Raw genomic sequence first — 13,252 nt, forward strand, 5'->3', positions numbered from 1 at the left:
CAATAATTTTTTGTAACTCGGCTTCGTAAAACGTTCCTTCTATATCCTCCCTGTCATAGTCTTTTAACCGGTACACGGGGGGGTCTCTAGCCAACTGTTCGGTAACTGTAAAATATTCGTCAGAAAATGTTTGTTCATAACCTTTGGCAAAAGTACTCCTTAGCTTTGAAACGCGAACCACATCACCGATGTTGAACTAATAAGTAGTTTTTCCCTTCTTAATAAATGGTCGGTATAATTTTTTATAGACCTTAAAAGAATTACTTTGATCAACATCTAAAGGCTTCATTTTAATACTGGTGTGATACCCTTGGTTGTAAGCATCGATAGAATCCTGAACTTTATCAAAATACTTGAACGTGTTGACCGCTGTAAAATATCTCCACATTTTGGTCTTTATGGTGCGGTTAAACCTCTCCACTACCGATGCCCTAAGCTCATTACCGGTGGTGAAATGATGTATTTTGTGTCTCTTCAGTAGATTCTGAAATTCTCTGTTGAGAAACTCTTTTCCTTTATCAGTCTGCAGTTTTTTAGGACATCGACCCTGGGACAATATATCCTCAAAGGCCCTTGTCACCGCCCGACCTGTTTTATTATGTAGAATGCGAGCCCAGGCATATTTTGATAACACATCGATACACATCAACATCAATTTGTGACCATTGTTATGTTTTGATAAATTTGACATATCGACTAGATCCATTTGCCATTGTGAATCTATGTCAGTTGCATATACGCGGTTTCTTTTAAAGTTAATCCTGAGAGGTTTATGTAAGGTATAGGCGTCTTGTTCCCGTAACCATTCTGAAACAACCACATCATTAACCTTCACTCCGGCCTCAGCGAGTCCTCTTTGAAAACCCTTCTTACCCGCCAAACCCCCAATCTTGGCTGGGTTGTAGTATAGTTCCTGCATTTGGGGAGCTTGCCGAGTCATTCTGTCAAATAACCACACAGACCCACACTATGCGCAAAGTTTTTATACAAGGTTTTTTATTCAACTTCAGGAGAGCAGATACCCCTTTTTAGACATTTGAGAAAAGTATAACATACACAACAATTTTTTCTACGGTCCAGACAAAAAGAAATCAGATGATTGGTTACTTGATCTATATCAACAAATATACCTGTTTCTTTATCTTGTAGGCACACACCTCAGTTACATATGTAAATAAAACAACAATATGACCTATTTTAAAAGTAAACAGAGGTGTATTAAACATGCTCAGTAAAAGGTCATACAGATGTTGATGAAATGGCCTAATATCATTCTTGGCCCCCTTGAGCCCTTCATCCCAGTGTTCGTACCCCCCGGTCTTTGTTACAGCAGCCATTCACTTTTCCAGGTTTGAAAGTTGATCCTCATCGATGGTTAAATCTGTAGAGAAAAGGCTCGCGTTGGCTACTTTTCTGTCAAGCACATGGTGTAATAGCGCTCTCAGGTTAGCTGCTGAGTGTTGATGACAGAACCAGTTGCAGAAGCAGTCCAGAACATTCCCCATGTTCAAAGTCCCTTAGTTCAGGTCAGAGTCTGAATCAGTGGCGTAGATGTCGAATTCTTCGTCGCTGCCCCCAGCTTTAACTTCTTTACGGAAGAAATAAGCTTTTAGCTTGCCAGCGGTTTTTCTACTCGGCTCATCCAGGTCATTGAGCAGCTGCCCAAGTTTCTCTATTATAAACGGCTCCTTTTTCAGCTCCAGCAAAATCTCATCTATGATTTTCTGGACTTGTCCCACAGTGACATGTATGTGGGAGTAAGAGAGCGCCTTGATTAGTGCCGGTTTCAGCCACGGTTTGTTCAGTCTTCTGTAAAACACGTTGAAATAGAACAGGAAATAGTAACGGTCTGGTTCAAACAAACAACTGTGTCTCAACTGACTGGGGTGATTCACTTCACACCCCCGACAGACTTCTTTCAGAGCTCGGTCGATGAGAGCACTCAGAATATACACCAGGGTGCTTTTAACCACTCTGCTTACTTGGTCACATACCCCGGGCAAGAATCCTGCGTCTTCATCACGCCCCCGGGACAGTCCGATGCTCATTGGGTCGCCTGGTGGTTTGTGGGGTGTTTCTCCATCCATTGGACTGACCCCCTCCTGAGACGCACAGACGTTAGACAATTCGGCAAAATCGAGGCCCTCCATGAGCTCCAGAGGCTGGGGATCCCCGAGACTCATTTGGACATCCATCGCACCGCATGTTGTTTCGTCCTGAGGGACCGGGGTCTGAGGTCTTGGAGAGTAACCACAGTCAAAGGGTTCCAGAGTGTATACAAAATCTGGGGAATAGAACCAGGGGTGATCCCGGGTTTGAAGAGGCCTGTAGAGCCTGTCGACGTCCGCAGCTTTCGGGTAAGACATTCTCTTTAATTTTAAACCATGAATGAATTGTTGCACCTTTTATCCTATCTCTTCACTACGTCACGACACACCGCCCTCTTAGAAGAGAGTAGCCCCTGAGCCGTCAGACCCCCCTCCAAAACCCCACACGTCGTCTGTCGTAGTTCTGCAAGCTTTCCCATTCACACCTTTCAAAACCCTGAGTCGGAGACTCCATTTCGCATTCTCTTGGACCCTCTTGCAAGCCTTCTAGAGTCTTATCCACAAGCCCCAGATCTCTCCAGGCCATCACCTTCAACCAGTCCTCATAAGAGTATTCAATTACCGTCTCAAAAGGTTCCAACGTACCCTCCTTCTCTCCCAAAGCAAGAAGCTCCACTCCAACATAGCTGGGATCCCTTTTAAAGCGGTTACCCCGTCGAGCCCCCCAGAACAACACCCAGGAGCGTTCAATCTTCAAATTGGTGAGTACAGGAACCCTTGCCCGGGATTGTTTCTTGCGGGGTTTCATGTTGATGTCGCTGGACATGTTGAAGAAGCGGGATGTTTCAGAAGCTGAGAATTAAAGAGGTATTGCCTAAAAGAAGCGCGGGTTCTTAAATAGAGAGGAGAGTTTCGGGGCATTGCCTTCAGAGGGGTGGGGGTATTTATGGGTGGCCTTGTTGTTCAGGGTTTTATGGGTGCACACTTTCTGACGGATATGACGTAGGAATAATTAAGGAAATAACTCTACCTAAAATCACGCCCCCCAATTATGACGTAGGAATATTAATAAGCTTAGGGCATACGTCATAACAAAATAGGCCGCGCCCAAAAACCCCTACTATCTACTCTTATGTAGTTGAAGGCGCAGTATAGCTCTCATAGTCTGGTGGTGACGGAAGACCACCAGCCGTTTGAACAAGCCATTCAGCATCACCTTGTTGGGTTAAGTGCAGGCACTGTCAGAGCGCAGGGCGTCCTGCCTTTGAAAGAGTTTCCGAAGTGTCCTGATGTGCCCTTTAGCAATGCAAAATAGGTCAGTGAAAATAGAAACCTTTATCTCACAGGCTGGCCCACGGGAAACGCCTGTGCGCGTTTTATCAGCCTGCTTCGATGGGAGGCATTCGAAACGCCAGGACGGGTCGTTTTCCGTAGTGTAGTGGCTATCACGTTTGCCTCACACGCGAAAGGTCCCCGGTTCGAAACCGGGCGGAAACAACCCGCGGTGCACGCGTGCCAGTGCCATGTTACCCGTCGCCATCTCTCTGCCCCAAGGCCGGCCGTCATTTTCTCTTCCTCGGAGTGGCAAGAAATCCTGACCTTGAGAATAAACGATCGCAGAAGGGTAGCTTTGCGAGGCGCTGGAACTCACACTTTTAAAATCGATACATGTTGTAGCTGTTACAATACGACCGTAGCAGGATCAGCGACATTGCTGTTACTCTTATGTAGTCGAAGGCGCAGTATAGCTCTGATAGTCTGGTGGTGACGGAGGACCTCCAGCCGTTTGAACAAGCCATTCAGCATCACCTTGTTGGGCTAAGTGCAGGCACTGTCAGAGCGCAGGGCGACCTGCCTTTGATAGAGTTTCCTAAGTGTCCCGAAATTGGTGCACTCAGAGCGTCCGTCCGTCGACAGGTTGAAATAGTAAACGCAGGTGTAGCCACTTTTAATTGAAATATGATGATGATGATGATGATGATGTTGTTGTTCTTGTTCTTGTTGTTGTTGTTGTTCTTGTTTTTCTTGTTGTCGTCGTGGTCGCCGTCATTATTATTGTTAAAGTAAAGCAGTAGTTAGATTTGTTGCTACCGTAAGGTGTAGAAGGCACAATAGCTTTGTGATTGTCTGATGGTGGCACAAGACGAGCAGCAGCTGTTTGAACAAGCCATTGAGCATCACCTTGTTGGGGTAAGTGTAAGTCTTGTCATAGCTCAGGGCGTTCTTCCTTTGAAAGAGTTTCCAAAGTGTCCTGATGTGCCCTTGAGCAATGCAAAATAGGTCAGTGAAAATAGAAACCTTTATCTCACAGGCTGGCCCACGGGAAACCCCTGTGCGCGTTTTACCAGCCGGCTTCGATGGGAGCCATTTGAAACACCAGGACGGGTCGGTTTCCGTAGTGTAGTGGCTATCACGTTCGCCTCACACGCGAAAGGTCCCTGGTTCGAAACCGGGCGGAAACAACCCGCGGTGCACGCGTGCCAGTGCCGTGTTACCCCTTCGCCATCTCTCTGCCCCAAGGCCGGCCGTCGTTTTCTCTTCCTCGGAGTGGCAAGAAATCCTGACCTTGAGAACAAACGATCGCAGAAGGGTAGCTTTGCGAGGCACTGGAACTGACACTTTTAAAATCGATACATGTTATTGCGTTACAATACGACCGTAGCAGGATCGGCGACATTGCTGTTACTCTTATGTAGTTGAAGGCGCAGTATAGCTCTGATAGTCTGGTGGTGACGGAAGACCACCAGCCGTTTGAACAAGCCATTCAGCATCACCTTGTAGGGCTAAACGCAGGCACTGTCAGAGCGCAGGTCGTCCTGCCTTTGAAAGAGTTTCCGAAGTGTCCCGAAATCGGTGCACTCAGAGCGTTCGTCCATCGACAGGTTGAAATTGTAAACGCTGGTGTAGCCACTTTTAATTAAAATCTGATGATGATGATGTTGTTGTTGTTATTCTTGTTGTCGTCGTAGTCGCCGTCATTATTAATGTTAAAGTAAAGCAGTAGTTAGATTTGTTGCTACCGTAAGGTGTAGAAGGCACAATAGCTTCAGATTATTTTCATTGACTCAGAGCGTGTTGTGTGCATGTATTGTAAATAAGGCTATAACATCTGTTTTAAGTTCTGTAAAATTATTTTTCAGCCAGTCAACAGCAGTTATTTCCCAACGCTGAGGAGATAATCTGGAACAACGACGGTAAGATTTTTGTGTTTGCGCTCATGGGTTCTTATGTATGGGTGTGTGTGGTTTTGAAGAGGCTCATTAGAGTTATGAAAACGTTTTAATATATATTAATGCCGGTCTCTTTAATTACACAGATACTATCGAAAGGCCTGTGATTAATGTCTCCGAGGATCGACCAAGAGAAGTGGTTGTCCCTAGACAGGCTGTCTGCCGACCGGGTAAGAACTAAACCCCTGTTTGTTTGTATAACGTTTCTGTAAGATGTTTGAGTCCAGTTTTGTTAATTTTAAAAAATTATCCTGTCTAACAGTATTAAGAAACGTGGTTCGAGACAACGAAAGGCCTTCCACATCGAGGGCTTGTTTCGTTTTACCTACTAGAACAGTAACCTTTCAAGAATCTGAAAGGCCGTCAGCCCCGGTATCTGATAGCTGTGAGTATATATCTGCAGCCTGTAAGAGGTTAAAGCTTTTTATAAAGCGGTGTGGTTAAAGGTTAAACATGTCTCTTACCTTCACAGCGGTGCAAAAAGCTAAACCAGCCAAAAAAAATAAGAAACGATTATTCTGTGGAGGTAAGTAAGATCTTTCAAACTTTAATGTTTTTAAAAGGGCTTTGTTTGCCCGTTGAGGGCTAATATTTAAGCGATTTAAGCGTTTCCTATAGGGCGGGGGGTTCTGGGAAAGATCTTTAGAAGTCCGGACAGGTCTAGGCTTGTTTCTGGGGAACGTGTTTAGAAATGACCGATTGCCGTACCGTCTGGTTAGGAAGTAAAGCCGTCCGAAAGGGTTTAGTAAGTTGTTTGACTTATCTCCCGCTATTATACTTCTGTTTTAAAGTGGTTGTAGGAAAAGGCTTGAAGGTGTTCATTGTATTTAATATTTAAACAGATCGTGAAAACGTTTGTGAAACAGGAAGTCCCGGGATCAGGAATCGTTTACACTTGGAAGGTTCGTTTAAAAATGAAATGTTGTTGTGTGTGTGTGTGTTTTATTAACAATATTACAGTTTTTAAAGAAACATTTAAGAAACAGTTTATTTACAGTTTATTTACAGCGGCTTCTCTGTTTTACATTTATTATCAAGTCCTAATAAATATATTGTCTGTAAATAATATTGCGTTGTATTGAATGTCTAAGGCTATTTTCAAAGGTCTAAAAAAGCTAAAGGTTTTGAATGTCCTGGACATGTTGTTTTAAGTTTGATTTCTGTCGCCGTTTAAAGATGTAAATGTAATGTATATTTTTATTCTTCCCAAGACTCTTGGGATAGTCATTCTGTGGATGAGCTATTGAGAACAATTACCCCGTCTAAGTGGGATCAAACATCTTCCCCGGTGAGATCACCAAGAGGATCCCCCACGGTGGTCATGGAGACCCCCCAACATCTACTCAGGCCACAGCCTTCTGGGGGTAATTCAACACCCCAGATTCAGCCCGCCGCATTGTCGGGCGGAACAAATAGAGGCATCCAACAACCTCATGGGTCGCCGTCAGTCAGGGCTGACACACCACCCAACGACGGCCTGGTTTCAACATCGTTCCCCCAGACCCATTTCTTGGCTACAGAAACGCGGAACAGTACCCCGCGCTTGGCCAGGGTGTCACCGCAAGGGCCTTCTTGGTCTCCGTCCATGAGTATACGCTCGCTCCCTGCCTCCTTCGACCGAGATTTACCGGAGCGACCATCCTTTGAAGCTGAGCCAGGCCACCAGCCCCCGGAGCTACTTCCTGAAGGTCAGCATGAGTTGCTACATACTTTGTTACAAAATCAAAGACTTGTGTTAGTGGGGCAAAACCTGGTGATAGAGAGCCAAAACACCCTTATTAATACCCTTACTAACGAATTGTACAGTATTTAATGTTATAATAGACACAAAACGCCTTACTATTGTGGGTTGTTGGAAAAATAAAAAATAAATTAAAAAATGTCCTGACTTGGTAAAAGAACTCACAAACTAAAGGATTATGAACAAGCTAGGGCCCCAAAAAGACCTTCCCGAGAGAACATCCCCGGCCCTGTTGTGAACTCCTCTGATGTCCCAATGAACCTGGAACTATTACAAATGATAAATGATGTAAATAACCCCCAATTACCACCGATAGAATGTGAATTAACAGACTTACCGGTGAACCCCGACCTGTTACAGATGGTCAATGATCTAAATAACCACCTCCCACCGGTAGCGCTTATAGAGGCTCACCCCCTAGTTCACCCCGATTTGTTTGAAATGGTGGAGGCTTTGGAGGAGCTACCCCGACCAAATTCTGCCCCTATTATAAATGATTTGAGACAATTAGAACACAGGATGGCGGCAGAAGCAGCCATCACTATAGAGGAGGGTCTTGACATTAACCGGTTGGATATCTTTGAAGGACTTTTACAGGCTTTAAATGAGCCTCCTCAAAAAGGGGGTTTTGTAGATGTCAGCAGTGGGGGTGTTCGGAATGTGGAGGGTTCTGAGACTGATAAGGCTGTGGAGGACATGCTCTGTGAGAATGTAGGGGGTGAAGGCTTTGTTCAAAATGATGATGTGTCCAAGAGTACCAGTGATCCCGTGATTATAGATAGACCGGCCTATAACAATTTTGAAATGATTCAGCGTTTTAATTTTGCAGAACTTTTAAATTGTGACAATTATGCAGAAATATTTGTCAACATACACGAGGCCTTGCAAAAAATGCTTGAACAGGTTGCTGAAAGGGTCAGACCTCGAGATGTTGTACAGTTAGAACTCAGAGGGGATGATTTGTTTAGCAACCTATCTGTAATGCTGAGTGGAGATAATTTAGATGTCTGGCTAAAATCGAAGCGTTATTGCAAAGTAACGCAGCCATCTTAGCTGATGAAAGTCTGTCTCTGGTAATGAATGTGGTTCGTAACCCTGAGGGTGGGGCGCTTAGAAGACTGTCGAAATGCTTGAAGAACGTCATAATTAGGACCAAGCTCAGGCAATTAGTGGTGAGTTCCAGTGGGGACAATAAGCTCTGTTTTGCTTACAGTTTAATAAAACTACTCACCCCCGACATGCCTGAACCCCAAGCTCTGCAAGAGGCTTTAATGCTTCATCAGAGGGCCGGCTTAAACTCTCAACAGATGGTTGCCTTTTCAGACATCACCAAGTTTGAGGAGTTGTTGTCTTTAAAAATTGTTGTGTGGTACCGTTGTGAGGTAAAGGAAGTATTTGTGAAATTTCAGACACATCCTGAAACCTATACACAGACACTGTTTCTCTTCCTAAGTGATAGTCATTACTTTGGAATAAAGAGTTTGACGGCTTTTTTGGGTTGTTCGTATGTTTGTCATTGGTGTTATAAGGCCTTCAATGATAAGCTTAAGCACCGCTGTGACGGTTACTGTAACGTCTGTTTCAATCCGCAATGTCTTAAGGGTTTGGCCCCTACCATCCGATGTAAAGATTGCTTAAGGATTTGTCTCTCAGCGTTCTGTTTTTCCGAGCATAAGGTACAGAGGGCCGCTGCTGAGGGGGTTTAAAAACGGAGTTATTGTGATCAAACTAAATATTGCCCGCAGTGTTGCCTCCAGTACCGTTTTCATGAGGTTAAACCACACAAATATCTGGAGCCGAGATGCAGGATCTGTAATGCTGATTTAACCCCGGGGTCCGAACACCAGTGCTTTATTCAGCCGGTTAAAAAGGAGCCGCCGCACAACCGGTATGTCTTTTTTGATTTTGAATGCCGGCAAGAAAACGGGGTCCACGTTGCTAATTATATACACTGCATTGACATGTTGGATCGTGAGTGGTCAGCTAGCGGTGAGAGTTGTGTCAGGGATTTCTTTACGCGGTATCGCGGTCCAAAATACCTCAATTACACATTTGTTGCCCACAATGCTAAGGGTTATGATTCTTACATTTTGATGAAGTATCTGGTGGAAAATGGGGTGACCCCAAAAATAATAGCTCAGGGTAGCAAGATCATGTGTTTCACCGACGAAGCTTTCAACTAACGTTACATAGACTCGTTAAATTTCCTCCCCATGAAATTGAGCGCTTTGCCTAAGGCTCTGGGTTTTGAGGCTCAGAAGAAAGGTTGGTTCTGCCATTTTTTTAATACTAAGGACACTCAAAATTATCGAGGGTCCTACCCGCCCGCCTCTTATTATGGGGTTGATACTATGATGTCTCATGAGAGGGAGGAATTCTTTAAATGGTACAATACGGTTAAGGGAGGTGTTTTTGATTTCCGAGAAGAGATGGCCGCTTATTGTAAAAATGATGTGGTGATCCTTAAAGAAGCCTGTGTGCGTTTCCGCGCCGAGGTTATCAACACATCGGGTCTCGACCCTTTGCAAAGTGTGACCATAGCGTCTCTCTGCATGAAAATGTATCGGTCCAATTTCTTGCAGAAAAACACTATAGCGGTCACCACTTCTGACAACTATCGTGCTAGACAAAAGAACTTTTCGACTGTCTCCATACAGTGGCTGGAATACCTGAGTGCCCGGGATAACATCTTCATCAGACATGCTTTAAATCAAGGGGAAGTCAAAATGGGGCCTTACTACTTAGACGATTTTAGCGACGTGTCCGGGCGGCGTACCGCTTATGAGTTTGCAGGTTGTATTTACCATGGCTGTCCTCAGTGCTTCGACCCAAACACCTTTAACCCCGTAACACAAAAACTCTGCGGTGATATGTACTATGATTTCCAGGAACGAATTGAAACTTTAAAAAACACCTATGGTTTGAACGTGCTGGTGATTTGGAAACACGAGTGGACGACCCTGAAGCAACAGGATGCGGGGGTACAACGGTTTATGGAAACCTTGGACTTTCCTGAACGTCTAGAGCCCCGGGATGTGTTATTTGGGGGTCGTACCAACGCCCTCTGTTTACATTATGAGGTAAAGGAGGGTGAGAGAGTAGATTACTATGATTTCACCAGTCTGTACCCTTATGTCAACAAGACCAAAATGTACCCGGTGGGGCGTCCAACCATTGTTTATCGTGACTTTCTCGAAATCGGACATTACTTTGGTTTGATCAAAGTCACCATGTACCCTCCTCGCGAGCTGTTCTTACCCGTGTTGCCTTACAGGTGTTCGGGAAAATTGATGTTCCCTCTGTGTAGAACGTGTGTGGAAACTGAAAATCAAACTACCTCTTGTCTGCACAGTGATGAAGAGAGAGCGCTGACGGGTGTCTAGTGTAACATTGAGCTTGACAAGGCGGTGGAGAAAGGTTACAGAGTCGGTAAGGTGCATGAGGTTTGGCATTTTTCTGAAAAATCTGATACTCTTTTTGCTGATTACATTATGACCCATCTGAAAGGGAAACAGGAGGCATCGGGCTATCCCTCATGGTGTGTTGACTCCGCGGCCAAAGAGCGATACGTTCAGCAATATTTTGAAAAGGAAGGGATCCGTCTAGAGCCGGGGAACATAACTGTAAACCCCGCCAAGAGACAAATGTCCAAACTGATTTTAAACAGTCTGTGGGGTAAGTTTGGGGAAAGAAATTACCGTCTAAACACAACCTTGATTAAAACCCCTGAACAGTTTATAGAATTTATGTTTTCCAAACAACATGCAGTATCACACTTTCAATTCTTAAATGACCACGTGGCACAGGTCCAGTGGAGGGCCCCTAAAGATTTCCCCACCAAACAGGGGAACGTTAATGTTTTCATAGCGGTTTTTACCACGGCTTACGCCCGGCTTGAACTGTACAACTTAATGGATCAGTTGCAGGAACGCACGCTCTATCATGATACTGACTCTGTAATCTTTGTCACCAGGCCAGGGGATTGGGTCCCTCCCCTCGGGGACTACCTTGGGGAGTTAACGAGCGAACTAGATCCTCAGGACCACATAGTGGAGTTTGTTTCAGGGGGTCCTAAGACTTACGCATACAGAACGGCTGCGGGTAAGACCTGTATGAAAGTTAAGGGTTTCACTCTGAACCATTGTAACAACAAGCTCATTAACATCAAGTCTCTGACGACCCTGGTAGAAAGTTTTGTAACCAAGAAAGACGCGCCTCCTCGTGAGATTATTACAGCCGGAAATCAGATCTATCGCAATAAAAAGGGGTACACGTTGGAAAATAGATCACTAAACAAACGATTCAGGGTGGTGTACAATAAAAGAGTGTTGAAGACTGATTATACCACTCTGCCTTATGGATATTAGCGGTGGTTTTGATAACAGATTTCAACACCCTTTCTCCTGTATTATAGCCGGTCCCTCCAATTCGGGGAAGAGCTATCTTATAAAGAACATCATAGAAGATGTGGACGCAACCGTGTCCCAAGCTCTTGACAACATAGTGTGGTGTTACTCTTGCTGGCAACCTCTCTACGATGATTTGGCTTCGAAAAAAAATAATCTGAAATTTGTGCAAGGTCTCCCCGCCTCGTTGTGTGACGATGACTTGTTCCCGCCCGGTCAAACTAATCTAGTGATCCTTGATGACCTGATGGAGCAGGCCGGTGACAACAGTGAAGTGGAAAAAGCTTTCACAAAGTGCACTCATCATAGGAATTTAAGTATTATTTATTTAGTTCAAAATCTATTTTTTCAAGGTAAAAAAAGCCGCACTATTAATTTAAATGCCAATTATATAATTCTTTTTAAAAACCCCAGAGATAAACTACAGGTCACCGTCTTGGCTCGTCAAATGTACCCTAACCAGACCAAGTTCTTTTTGGAGGCATTTGAGGATGCCACCAAAAAACCCTACGGGTACATGATTGCGGACTTAAAAGCACAAACCCCAGAAGACTTTCGCCTCAGAACAGGTTTGTGCCCGCCCGATTGGCCGGCAGTGTATGTGCTAAAGAAAAGGAAATAAATAAGAATGTCTGTTCGGATTAAAAGAAATCTGCCGCTTTTGCAAATGTTATTTGAGGGGAGCCCGCGCCATAGGAAAGCTGTGCTGGCAGGGGCCCCCTCGGATTTGATCGAGACCCTGTGTGAAATAGCTTTTAACATCTTACGTGGTAATATACCCCTAACCCCTTCTCAACATTCTAAACTCAAAAAACAAAAAGCGGTTATCAAGATCATCGCTAATAAGAAGTATTCTATTAAAAGAAAAAGAAAGAAGATTAATCAAACCGGGGGTTTTATAGGACCGCTGTTGAGCATAGCCGTGCCTTTCCTAACCAGTCTTCTAGCTTCCAGAGTGGGTTAATAATGGAATATGCTCAGAAAATGTTTTTGATCCCTCAGGAGCAGCTTGAGAAACTGAGAAAAAATGTTGTCGGGCCAGAGCCCATTAGACAAACGGCCGAAAACAACCTGGACTCTGAAATGAAAGCTATACAGGCCAGGGCCGATTTAAATCAGTATTCCAAAGCCCAGTTGTATACCAACACGTTACAGCGCTACCTCCGTCTGGTTAGACAGGGTGAAAAAGATCATAACATTTTAACTTTAACCATGGCCTATCAAGAAAATGGTTCTGGGGCTGATGCGGGGGGTACGGTTGATAAAGATGTTGCGGTGACCGAACCTGTTGAGAGTTCAGAGGGAGATGTTGTAACGGATGTTTTGAGAAACATGCCGGCCAGAAGCAAAAGACATGCACAATATATCCTGCACAAAATGGTTCAGAAACCGCGGGTAACTGCTTGGAATGAACAGGGTGAATTTGTTTTTAAAGGACAACTGATCAAAGGTTCACACATGTTGGATTTGTTGAAGAGTTTCACTAGCACTAATAAGGTACCCGATAGTCGCCGACCTGTAGGCTGGAATGCTTTCCTACAGGCGATGGCCTGTCTGAACATGCCCCAATCAACAGTTCCTAACCAGGAAACGCTACAAAAAATCCGCCCCTTGTAAAGAGGTGGAGCCTGATCTGACTCCGATATCTCATTACTCTGACCGTGCTGAGCGACCATCCTCAGGATCTATCCATCGTTGGGAAGCTTATTAATATCATGTTTTTATTTGTCTCCCATGTAAATAATGACCCGACAAACAATTTTTTTTTTTTTTTTTTTTTTCAAATGTTGTACATTTATTTATACCATAACCCCTGCTTTGTATAAG

At 44.4% G+C, this 13,252-nt stretch overlaps 2 non-coding genes across 2 annotated transcripts; both read left to right on the plus strand.

The window, feature by feature from the left end:
• The first annotated feature begins 3,471 nt into the window (after nucleotides 1–3,471).
• trnav-cac (transfer RNA valine (anticodon CAC)) lies at nucleotides 3,472–3,545 on the plus strand. The gene has a single exon. It is a non-coding gene; the product is annotated as a tRNA-Val (tRNA).
• Nucleotides 3,546–4,437: 892 nt separating this feature from the next.
• trnav-cac (transfer RNA valine (anticodon CAC)) lies at nucleotides 4,438–4,510 on the plus strand. The gene has a single exon. It is a non-coding gene; the product is annotated as a tRNA-Val (tRNA).
• The last annotated feature ends 8,742 nt before the right edge of the window (nucleotides 4,511–13,252 follow it).

Source organism: Amia ocellicauda, assembly GCF_036373705.1.
Source record: "Amia ocellicauda isolate fAmiCal2 chromosome 11 unlocalized genomic scaffold, fAmiCal2.hap1 SUPER_11_unloc_1, whole genome shotgun sequence".
Taxonomy (NCBI): domain Eukaryota; kingdom Metazoa; phylum Chordata; class Actinopteri; order Amiiformes; family Amiidae; genus Amia; species Amia ocellicauda.